The 12,161-nt window shown below is 28.4% G+C and overlaps 2 long non-coding RNA genes across 2 annotated transcripts; both read right to left on the bottom strand.

The window, feature by feature from the left end:
• Positions 3,251 to 3,537, bottom strand: LOC110264461. Its single transcript, XR_002350644.1, has 2 exons — positions 3,477 to 3,537; positions 3,251 to 3,414 (listed from the first exon to the last, which is right to left on the bottom strand). It is a non-coding gene; the product is annotated as an uncharacterized LOC110264461 (long non-coding RNA).
• LOC107606682 lies at positions 8,405 to 10,210 on the bottom strand. Its single transcript, XR_002350643.1, has 3 exons — positions 9,699 to 10,210; positions 9,476 to 9,587; positions 8,405 to 8,421 (listed from the first exon to the last, which is right to left on the bottom strand). It is a non-coding gene; the product is annotated as an uncharacterized LOC107606682 (long non-coding RNA).

Genomic DNA, 12,161 nt, shown 5'->3' with positions numbered 1-12,161 from the left:
TTAATATTTTGTTATGACAATTATTGTTAGACAAGAATTTTATTATTTTGTTGAGAATTATTGATGAACATGTATTTGAAATATGTATTTGAAATACTAATTGAACTTTTTAATATTTATTTTAATTAGAATTTTATTATTAGTTATTTTGTCTCTTTTATAAATTTTTTTTTTTGTACACAAATTTATTTATTAATTAAAATAATTACACATGTATGAACAAACAATTTTATTGTAAATTTTTTTTTGTATTTTTATTACAAAGTAATTTTTATTTTTGCCAAAAAAATAATCCTTCTATTGGTTGCATATTTTGAATATTAGACAACACTTGTATGGTTGCATATCCAAAAAAAAATGCAACACTTGTGCAGGTTACATATTCAAAAGAAAAGGCAATACTTTTAAAGGTTGCGTATTCAAAACTAATAGGCAACACTTTAAAGGATTACAAATTCAAATTTATAAGCAACACGTAAAATGGTTGCATTTTATGGCAAATAGGCAACACTTTTTAGTAGTGGCCAAAATATGAGAGAAAAGACAATATTGCAAAAGTGTTGTCTCAAATAGACCTTTGAAGTGTTGTTGTTTTTCAACCAAAGGCAACACTTACCAAGTGTTGCTCTCAAAAGCGTTGCTTTTGAAACAAAAAAATGTTGCCTTGATCTAAGACAACAGCTGCATATGCAACGCCATCCAAAAACGTTGTTTTAGGTCCAAAAGTGTTGGCATAGATCAAAAGCAACTTTTTATTAGCCTTTAGGAAACACTTTTTAAATGTTGCCTCAACCTAAAAATGTTGTAGTGATTAATTAATTTCTAAAAAAAATTATTAATTAAGTCTTTTACGATAATAAATGATAGATAAGTTATATCTTGGTTTATAAATAGTACATAACGTAATGAAAATACTCATGTGTTTTATTATATATAGTGATGTATTTTATTAGGAAAGGTATTAGTAACTAAAAGATTATCTGCCAATTTTTGACAATAATAATTAATTATTATTTTTTTTAAATTCAAATTTAAATATTCAACCACATTAAACACATTCCAATTCAAATAATAAGGATTAGGTAAATAAAGCAACAGTAACCTCCTCTAAACATCTCCATCTCTTTCATCAATCATCAGATCTCCACATTCCAAAGTGTCCTGACTCCTGTCGCGCAGACCGTCGCATCGCCACAGTGCGCCGCACACATCGCCACTCACCCGTCGTACCGCCGTTTGATCCGCACCACACTCGCACCCACACCGCTCGCCTGTGACATTGTCGCCGCTCGCATTCAATTCCCAGGCCAACCCCGCGTCTGTACCGCTGTGGCCTCCACCCCAGTGATTCTCTGGGCAGTGCCGGTGTCCTCTGCAACCGATTTCCGTCACCGTAATGCGTGCTTTGCATGTGCAATTTTCTCTTTCGCAGGACCACTGCGGTACCATTCTCCTCGCGATCTGCATCGACTGTCCACCGCAACGCGCTTCCTCTATCTCATTTTCACCTTTTCAATCCGATTAAAGATACTTCCACTAGAAGACACATGCATAAGGAGACATACACATGTAGGAGACACATCCACAAAAACACATCCATTAGATACAACCCAATTAAAAAAACACTTCCATTAGAAATCCAGTGCAGCGTGTGTGGAGGTCGAGCAGCGGCGACGGTGACCTTTGTGTGGAGCGGCAATGGTGGCACTGAGCACAGCCGTGGTAAAAAAAGGTTGGAGAAAGTGGTAAAATGTAATTCTAAATTATGGTGAATTTTAGTAATTGATGTGTGTTTTTTTTTTTTTGTTTGGTGGGCTTTAAAATCTAGTCCAACAAGAGTTGGTAGAAGTAAACAATAAAATATTTGTTATCTTTTAAGTTTTCGTATACTTTTTATTAATTATTTATTATTTACCACAAATGACAAATTCTAACAAAACAGATGAAATTTTTCTCTAAAAATTATTATTTCTTTGACGATTTTTTATAAACAAATACTTCGCTGTATGTGGTTAATGGTATATAAACACATTGCTATTAAATTTTACCGAAAAAATTGGCTGAAAGACATAATGTATCCACTAACAAAAATCTTAATTGATATCTTTTTTTATTTATGAGTTAATTTGTTCGAGATTGAAATAATTAAAAACCTAATTATCACTCTATTCAAAATATAATCTTTGTACTAGTGTTTATGGAGAGTAGTAGGACAATAAATTAAAATTACAGAATTATATGAAAATTTAAGAATATTATTAGAGAATTAAATAATATGTTATTTTAGCTTTTTTTTTTTTTTTGGATTTTTCATAAAAAATATCTTTTAACTTAGCAGACCAAAAATTATTTGTCGCAAATTTAAACTCCAAAATAAATAAACTAAATAAAGAGTTTTTATTTGAGCTCAAAAATAAAATAAATAAATTAAATAAAGAATTTTAATTTGAGCTCAAAAAAATAAAAAAAATAAAAAAACCTATATATACTTATATATTCCAAGGATCATAAAGAATTTCCTTTAAAAAAAATATTAACTGATTGTTAATTGAAAAAAGAGTTAATCATTAAAAAAAAAAAAAAACATAACACGTTATTGAAGTTTTATAACGCGAAAATTTCGCTCTAATTTTTTCGAAAGAAAGGTTCTATAAAAATGTTCTTTCTTCGGCAGCACAAATAGTGCTCAAAAACAAATGGAGGCACTCTAGCTAGACATAACAAAGTCCCCAAAATTAAAGTAAACCAAACATGGCATAATAATCATCACGCATGATAAACAAATTCTACAAATAATTACAAAAATTCAATTTTCTTATAGTGATTATTATTAATATAAATAAATGGTTTAATCAATGATCACTCAAAGTCCGGATTTCATAATTTATTAACAATTGTTTTTTGTTGGACAATTGATTGATTTGTTTAATCATCACTGCCTGGACAATAACAACGATCACAATGTAATAAATTACGTACTAATATTAAATATTAAATTTGCATTGACAACACAGATATGAAAATATTTCATCCGACAAGATTAAATGAGAATCAACTACTTTACCTAATACAAATTCTATATATAATCATTGATCAATTATACATTGGACAAATTACACACACTTTTTTAGTGAAAATTATCAGAAATGTGTTTGAATATTTTAAAAGTATAAGTTATAAAGTTATCATTTTATATTTGATAAAATAAATTTCTTTTCTTGTATCATTATTCTTTTATGTTGTCCACATGGGCTAATTTTTTTTGTTATGGAAATAAAAGTGGTGATATATTTTAATATGGTAATTTTTGGTGTTTTTCAAAACTGTGGAAGTACACAAATTCTTGGGTCTGATTTCTGTACTTAAAATTTTTTAATTTTTTTTAACACAAATCCCTGAGACCGATTTGTGTACCTCAGAAATCTCTGTGACCGATTTGCGTACCTCTCACAAATCCTTGGGACCGATTTGTGTACCTCTCAGAAATTCCTGGGATCGATTTGTGTACCTCTCACAAATCGGTCGGTCCGATATCTGCTTCTTTAGTTAAACGATTTCACATTTAAGTATAACATCCCAACAATCCACATTTAAGAAAAACACCACTACCACTCTAATATTAAAAATAAAAAATTCGTCCACATGCGTCCAATTAGTATCTTTATTTCGGCCACGCTAAATTTACATTTGAAAAAGTTTAGAGTATTTTTATTAAAATTTGATTAGCACTTAACTAATAAAAAAATAAATAATCTTTTATATTATTGAATAAAATTTCACACTATTAAAAATATTAATAATAACTAATTAATGACTACAAATTACAAAATTTGCTCATTTCTAATACTCATATTTACATTTATACTCATATTGTGTTGTCTAATGTTCTATTTCTTATAACATAATTAACCTAATGACATTGTGATAAAATTTTTCTTTATATTTTAAAGATATTTTTTTATCGCATATAAATCTCAACCCGATTTATCACTTTGACCAACATCCACTTAAATCTTACGATATATATTATTCTTAATTTTTCCACTATCTTGAATAGTACACTTACAATACTTAAATCACTTTGTGATAATGTATTTTCTCCTATTTTTATTTATGTATTAATATTTGGAGATCACTTCGATAAAAATATTAAAAATATCTTCTTTTAAAAAAGTTTATATGTGTTATGATATTATTAAACATCTTTATTAAACTGATTAATAATTTATTTTTTGATAAATTAGAATAAAATCGGTTTATTATAACAACAATAATAAACCCAATTGTCCGCACTATAATTATTAGATTCGATTTGATCCGATCGATTTACACAATTTAAACTGAATTATGTTTAAATTTTTTGATAAAAAGATAAATATATTCCTGATTTTTGTTTTAAAAAAACAAAAAAAATTCAATAAGTTATGTAAATTAGTCGGTTCGACCGGATCTGATAATAATTGAATTTATTATTATTGTTTTAAAAAAATTAATTTTATTCTATTTATTAAGAAACTTAAATAAAAAATTGATAAAGAATAATAATTATAGGTAAAAATAGTATTTTTATTTTGGAGAAAAAAATATGAGAAATTATTTAATAACTCGTGCTATTCACATGATAATAAATTGTTCAATAACTTGTACCATGCACGTGATAAGGTTGAAATTATAATTTTAAGTTATTTTATTAAAATTAATTTGAATTATAATAATTTGACTAATAAAAAAGTAACATGTTATGTATTGTTTGTATTTTTTTAATCTAGTGTTAAGTATATCAACTCTAGAATAGTTATTAATCAGTTTTAGTAATTTACTTTTTTCAATAAATCAGACATGTATACTTAATCTAACCATAAATAACCTAGTAATACTTTTCACTAACAAATTTTTATATGTTGTTTTACCATGAAGTAAGAACATATCAAAATCAGTTTAAAATGAACAACAAATTATTAGAGAATTTTAATGCATAAAATTTTTTAATAAATAATAAATAATTTAAAACTACTAATATTTATTTAATACATCATATGCTAATACTAAGAGTATTTTCTAAAAAGATATATTCATAAAAATAGATATAATATGATTACAAATATGTTAAATAAAAGGTAAACCAATATGCTTATCAATGCTTTTGTTAAATTTTACAAATTGGAGAATAAGTATGTATTCGATTATTTGGTGATCACGTAGATAATTGAATAACTGGATTGTAAATTAATCTCACAGTATGCATCTTATTTTTCCTTATTTCTAAATAAAAGCAAGAATTAAGAGAAATAAGTAGTAATATATAATAAAAAAGATAAAATATTTTGCATATGTATAGATAATTGTTACAAAATTTTACAAAATCTTATTGTGAAATATTAAAATTTCACATACTCTAAATCATGAAGATCAACCACAATGTAATGGTCACTTCTTCCTATTTTTATCATGATATAAGCTTTTTTTTTTCAGTCAAGAGTCCAGTAACATCTAATTGAAAATAAAAATTAAAAGCATCAAATTAAGGACAAATAAATGAATAACATAATAAATTACTTATAAATTAAAGAAATTTTACCAATTTATTTTATATTAAATGATAAAACTAACAATATATTAATAAAAGGATATACCTTTAAAAAAGTCGCAATACAAATTTAAACATTTGCATAAATAAACTATTACAATTTATATTATCGATAAAATGATGCTATTATATGATTTCTTTGCAAAAATTAAAATAAAAAATAGTTTTGTGTAGATTAATACAAATTAACTACGTACCAAATAAGTTGGATTGTTCATTTGTTTGTTTCAATATATCAGCATGAGCAAGAAAATTGAAATGATTGTCAAGAATTTTACGATCATCGACCGTATTTATTATACATAACTCCTTCTTAAAAATTATTCTACATATGTGTGCAGTCGGAATATAAATTTCGCTTGATTCCTCAATCACAAAATCTGAGAAGACATAGACCTTCCCCTCAATCAGTTCATTCTCAAACATCTTTGCCAAATAATTCTTGATTGAAGAATGAATTTTATCACACTGTAAAACAAATTAAATATAAAAACTATTAGCACTTATAAAGCTATTAAATGGCACTGTCTTTGATTGCAATGGTTTACTTATCAAATAAATTTAAAATATAAAAAAATATTTATAAATTGGACCTAACATCACTTGAAATAATCATGAAAAATAATCAACTAAATTTAACATCCATTAGAACCATTTCTATGTAAGCCGTCTCGTTCTTGTCAAATTTGGATGAGACTTTCCATAACCTTATAATTCTTGCCTTTATTTTCCAAACTTTTTCATCACATAATCTACCATAGGTAATACTATTGATAGAATCGTAGTTAGCAGCCATTAGGTATGAAAAATAAAAAATAAAAAAAGAACAATGTTTGAATTATGAATTCTCTAAATGATAAATAATGATAAAAATTCACTATTACAATTAGATGAAAATTATGCCATTATATTTTATTAACCTTTATGATTATTCAATGAAAATACTTACTCAATATATATGTTATCTACATTAAGTATATGCTATAAAATATTTGTAAAATATAAAATTTAGAGTAACATATTTTCATGCACATCAATCGTTAATCAATTATGAACTAACATAAAATTATAATACAATTTATTTACTAAAAAATAATCAACAATTAATATTAGTAAATATAAAAATCATCCAAACACTTTGATTAAAAGTATGAGTGGTTAATTATTAATAATATTTTGTTCATAACAAAAAATAAAAATATAATTATTCAGATTTAGATTTTAGAAGAATTAACGTTATAAGTAATAAATGATCTATTTTATCATGCATATTATAAATTAATAAATCAAACTAACTGATATAATGAATTATAATTAATTAATTGTTATAAATTATAATAATTATATGATATTTAAAAAAAATAAAATGAATAAGAAGAAAATAAAATGAAATAGAAGAGATAGAAGACCACAATAAAATAAATTCAGTGTGAGAGTTTTTTTTTATAAATTTCATATTACATCCGTTTCAATAATAATAAATAAAAATACGTCAACTTGATATCTAAGAGAAAATGATGAAATAAAATCATAACACAATTCTAAAGTAAAAACTTAAATTAGACTATATTATCATTGTACAACACAAATTGAAAGTAATTTTATACTACAATATACCACACAAACAGGTAAATGACTTAAGTTTAAATACGAATTTTTTTTTATTTATGCATACATGATAACACCATAGTTTATAAATGCCTCATGGATAACATAGCATATATTGCTCTGAATGATGAGTACGGAAGTTGGAGAGTGTGTGGTGGTTTGTGTCCACGATAGTTGCCTTCTCTCAACGACGCCTCATAGGAAGAAAAAGAATTGTTGTAAAAGCTACCCAATGAAAGAGTAATTGGTAAATAAATGATATTTTTTCTAGTATATATGGTCTTTTATAGTGGTAAAATAAAAATGGAAGGAATAAAATTTTATATTTTTATATTAGGAATAGAATTTGATATTTATCTTAATAAAATTAAATAACTAATTAGTTATAACTCATATATTTAAATAAATAAAATAAAAATATTTTTAAGAATTAATCAAATCAATTAGTTGATAAAAACAATTAGTATAATTGATTTTATTTGATTTATTGAATTCAAAAAAATAAATTAAAAAATAATTGATTGAATTAATTAGTTGAAATAATTGATTGAATCAATAATAATACACAGGTAATGAATGCTAGGGGGCAGCAATTTTGGTGTTTTGTAACCATCAATTGACCATCAATAGTGTTTTTAATGGTGTGAGATTACATCTACTGGTGGGAGATCACTCACTTTTGTTTTGATGGTTAAGTGCTGGCTAGAAAACACAAAAATTGCTGGTTCCTAGACTTTTCCAAATAATTTAGAATAGAGAAAAATGCATTCATTTTGGAGGGAAAATAGAGTCACAAAAAATTGACATCTCACCTTCATTAGTTAGGAAAAAACCCCGTTTTAGTATATTAAGTGTAACACCCTCACTATCAGAAGTCACGCTTCCGGCTGCGCTACTCTGATAGCAAGAAGTATTACGACTACTTTACATACTAAATATTAAAATAGGAGCCTATGACTCGACACTGTATCGCTGATTTCTTTGTAAAAAATAGAAATAAATACTTTATCTTAAGAAAAATACAAACAGGCATAGATTCATATACAAGACTCCTTACATAATAATTCAATATATTATACATATAAAACATACAATTCCTATCCCTCTTACAAACTTGTAATAACAAAGACGAGGGAAGAAAATAATCTAGTTAATACAACAGCATTAAACCAAACGCAGTATAACTCTTCTTAATGCTTCTTCATCCGATTCCTGAAAAGGTAAAGCTGTAGGGGGTGAGAACCTAACCACACGGTCTCACCACGGAGTTTCAAAGTTGTCATAAGAAGATATCTAATAAGAAAATTGTTTTCAAGCTCAGCGATTATCATTGCCTTATGAATATTTTAAAACCAATAGGAAATCGTTCAAAACTTTTTCAAAGAAACAATGTTTAATCCTTCAGAAATCCGAAACCTTTCCTTTCTTATAAGAAAAACTCAATCAGAAACCAACCACACAATCAAACAACACAGTCACTAATTCAGCACCAAAGTTCATTCACACTTACGTCGTAGGGTCAACAGAGTATCGAGTTTTCAACCTGGTACACGTGGTGGCAAGCCACGTCACTTAATCTAGGGAACCTCGTATCTCAGATATTTCAAATTCATAAGCCATATAAATAATTCATTCATCATTCATCAATATCTAAGCCATTCTCAATATCATCATCATTCGTCAATCCATATCCCATTTCCAAATTCATTCAAAAAAATATATTTCAAATCAATCCTCATCATCCTTCTTTCCGTTAATCAACAATCTCAATCCAAAACATAATTCTTTCTTTGATAAATAAAGTAATCTTAAACCACATAATGCTTAAAATTAAACCTTTTTAAAATAACTACTTCAAATGAAACTTCTAATTTTATAAAATTTCGCCAGTATCTCCTCTAAAACTCGGATTCTGCCACCCTTTTCGGATCCCAACAAAACCATTTCTCAAACTCCTGTTCAACGGTTTCAAATCCAAGTCATTCACAAATCTCAAGCCGTTTTCCAAACCCAAATTAACTCTAACATAAAATCATTTTCCAATTCTCAAATTATACTTGATAATAATTCAAATCAGATTTTCAAATTAATCTTCAACTCACTATCTCAATACCAACTCAATATTCAGAAATAGCCACAGTCAAGTAAACAATCACATTCATTCAAGGCAATCCAGTTCAATTCATAAGACTCCATAATCACTAAAAATATTTATTTGCTTAAATATCAATTTATAACAACTCTTAAGAATAAAAATGAGTTTAATGAAAACACTCCTACCTCAATTTAGTTTAAACGCATCAATTCCTCTTTCGTTCATCACTTCTGTTTGGCTCATGATCCTCAAAGAGAGCAATTGCCTTACCAGCCTTCGATATTATAGTCCTATAATCTCCAACATTAGCAACGTAGAGACGGTTATCAATTAGAACAGCGGTTCAAGCAGTAGAGCCATCATCCCAGAAAATGTCTTTTTAAGAATACAGAAATTGAGAATTAGTACCTTAATACGTTTCACTTATAGCCAATTTGGCATCAGTAAAAGATTTTGGATGCTTCATGAGATTATCAAAGAGATGCTCTTTCAAATATTCTGCACCACGAAAACCACCATGACCATCAAATACTCCAAGTAAGCATACTGAATGACCACCAATTTTTAATGTTTTAATATCGTAAAAATCCTCCATCGATACTTTCTTCCCTCTGAAGCTTGAATACCCACAGCTAAGCCTTCCATCCTCACTATTCCACCCTCCACTTGCAAATCGGCCATCATCATCTTTCTCTGGCATCATATCTATAAGGAAATCAGCACTTCTTTCACCATCATCACTGTGAATGTCTTGAATTGGCGAGTAGGCGAATAAGAAATACTAGGGACAGCTTGCAAACTCCTCCTAGTGTTGTTTATTCTCACTCATTTGGCAAAGGTTCTAGCTTGAACAACTAAAGACCTTATACAACTGCTGCATACCATCTAAACGACCAATCAAGAAGACAAGGGTTCCGGCGGCAGCTGAATAACTCACAATAACAACTTCATTCAACATAAACACTCCCTCACAATAGTAACGGAACAACTTAAGCGTACACAACGAGATCAGAAATAAGGGTAAGGCTCACAAGAACAGTAGCGGCTTCAACGGTGGTTCTCTGGCGACAACGGCGCCGTTCTCCGGCAATAGAAGCACGGCTACAGCAACGGCGGTAGCAGAACAACAACTCCAAGAATCCAACCACTGAACCAATCTTCACCAAATTCCAAACCTTGATTTTGGAAAACCCAATCTACGAATCTTCCTCATCAAACCCCGATGACACCGTGCAACTCACCGGCGTCCATGGCAGCGGCAGAGATGAAGCACGGCAGTGAGCTGCTATGTACATCGCATCTTTTCCTCTCTCCTTCGTCCAATGGCAACGACGACGGCAAGGGTTCTGGCGGCGACGCGAATGCTTTCAACAGACAGCGGTGGCGGCTCTGATTACGACGACAAGGTGCGGCGGTGGCGACGAGGCAGCAGTAGTGTGTGACGATGGTGGTGCGAGCTGGACAGCGGCGACCTCTTCTCCTCCCTCTCCATCCTCGGCTCTCTTCTCCCCTTCGTTCTCCCTCTTCTCTATTTCCGTTTCCCCCTTTTCTCCTTTTCTTCCCCCTCTCTGTTTTTTTCCCTTTCTCCTTTTCTTTCCTTTTTTTTTTCTTTTGTTTTTGCTGAAGGCTGAGGCGTAAGGGATGAGGGGGTGGCGGTGATAAATTAGGGTTAGGATAAAGTGGTTTAGATAATTTTAATAAAATTAGAGGTACAGAGTATTAATTAAAAATCTAATTTAATCCCTCAAAATTATTTTAAAATAATAGTTAATTATAAATTTGCTAATTAACTTCTAATAAGTATTTTAATTTAGTCTTACATTAAGTAGATTCAAAAATAACTTATTCATTAAAGAACGTACGTGAACTTATAAGCAATCTTAATTAGCTTCTTTTATTGATCCAATCTTTTAGGTCATAAATCATATAAAGAACATGTAATAGACAACACATTAGGATTGAAGTAAACAGATGGTGATTGTAAAATGGAAAATTCTCTGGCGTTGAGGCATAGATTCCTCTGCACATGCTGGTAAAAACGTGTTAAGTTAGAGTGTGCTGTTGATGCGTGAGCAGCTTCCCCTTAGCTGCAGTATGTATTTGGAGGATTCAAACGTAGGTTTCACACTTCAGAAGAGATGTGACGTAAATTTCAGTCAAATATTGCATTCAGCAATGCTAATCAATTTATGTTAATAAAGTAATTATAATATACTAATATGTCAACAATAAGACCTGGACATGAAAAGGAGGTTGGGCTATGTCAACATATTTAGTTAGTTTTGCATGAAAAAAAAAAATATGAATAAAAAATTAAAAAGAACTATCGAACCGTTTCATTTTTTAGAAAGCTATTCATTATACATGATTTAAAAAAAAAATATTTTTTTAAAATTTTTAAAAACTAAATTATTAAGTATACATTTTAATTTAAATATAAATAGTGAAGTGTTAGGAGCCAACAAATTTTGTAATTTGTAGTCATCAATTAGTCATTATTGATGTTTTTAATGGTGTGAGATTAGCTCTAATAATAAGGATTGCTTACTTTTTTTTGTTAGTTAAGTGCTGGCCAAATTTTAGTAAAACTACTGGCCCCATAGACTTTCTCTTATAAATAACCTGTTCTACTAAGAAATTTTACTTTTATTTAATTTTATACATATTTAATAATAAAAAGAGTGAATTCTCTTGAAACGTTTGTGCCTGTTGATATGCTAGTATTTATAACGTGAAACTAGAATTGTATATAAATAAAAAATACATATATATAAAAAATATGTTTATATGAAATAATAGAAACTTATATTACAATTATTTTTTTAGTTTTCTTTTTAAAATAACTAATTTTTATATATTTTTAATTCAATT

The sequence above is a fragment of the Arachis ipaensis genome, chromosome B07 (assembly GCF_000816755.2).
Source record: "Arachis ipaensis cultivar K30076 chromosome B07, Araip1.1, whole genome shotgun sequence".
NCBI lineage: Eukaryota > Viridiplantae > Streptophyta > Magnoliopsida > Fabales > Fabaceae > Arachis > Arachis ipaensis.
The sequence above is the reverse complement of the archived record's forward strand: the minus strand, read 5'-3'. Positions and strand labels throughout refer to the sequence as shown.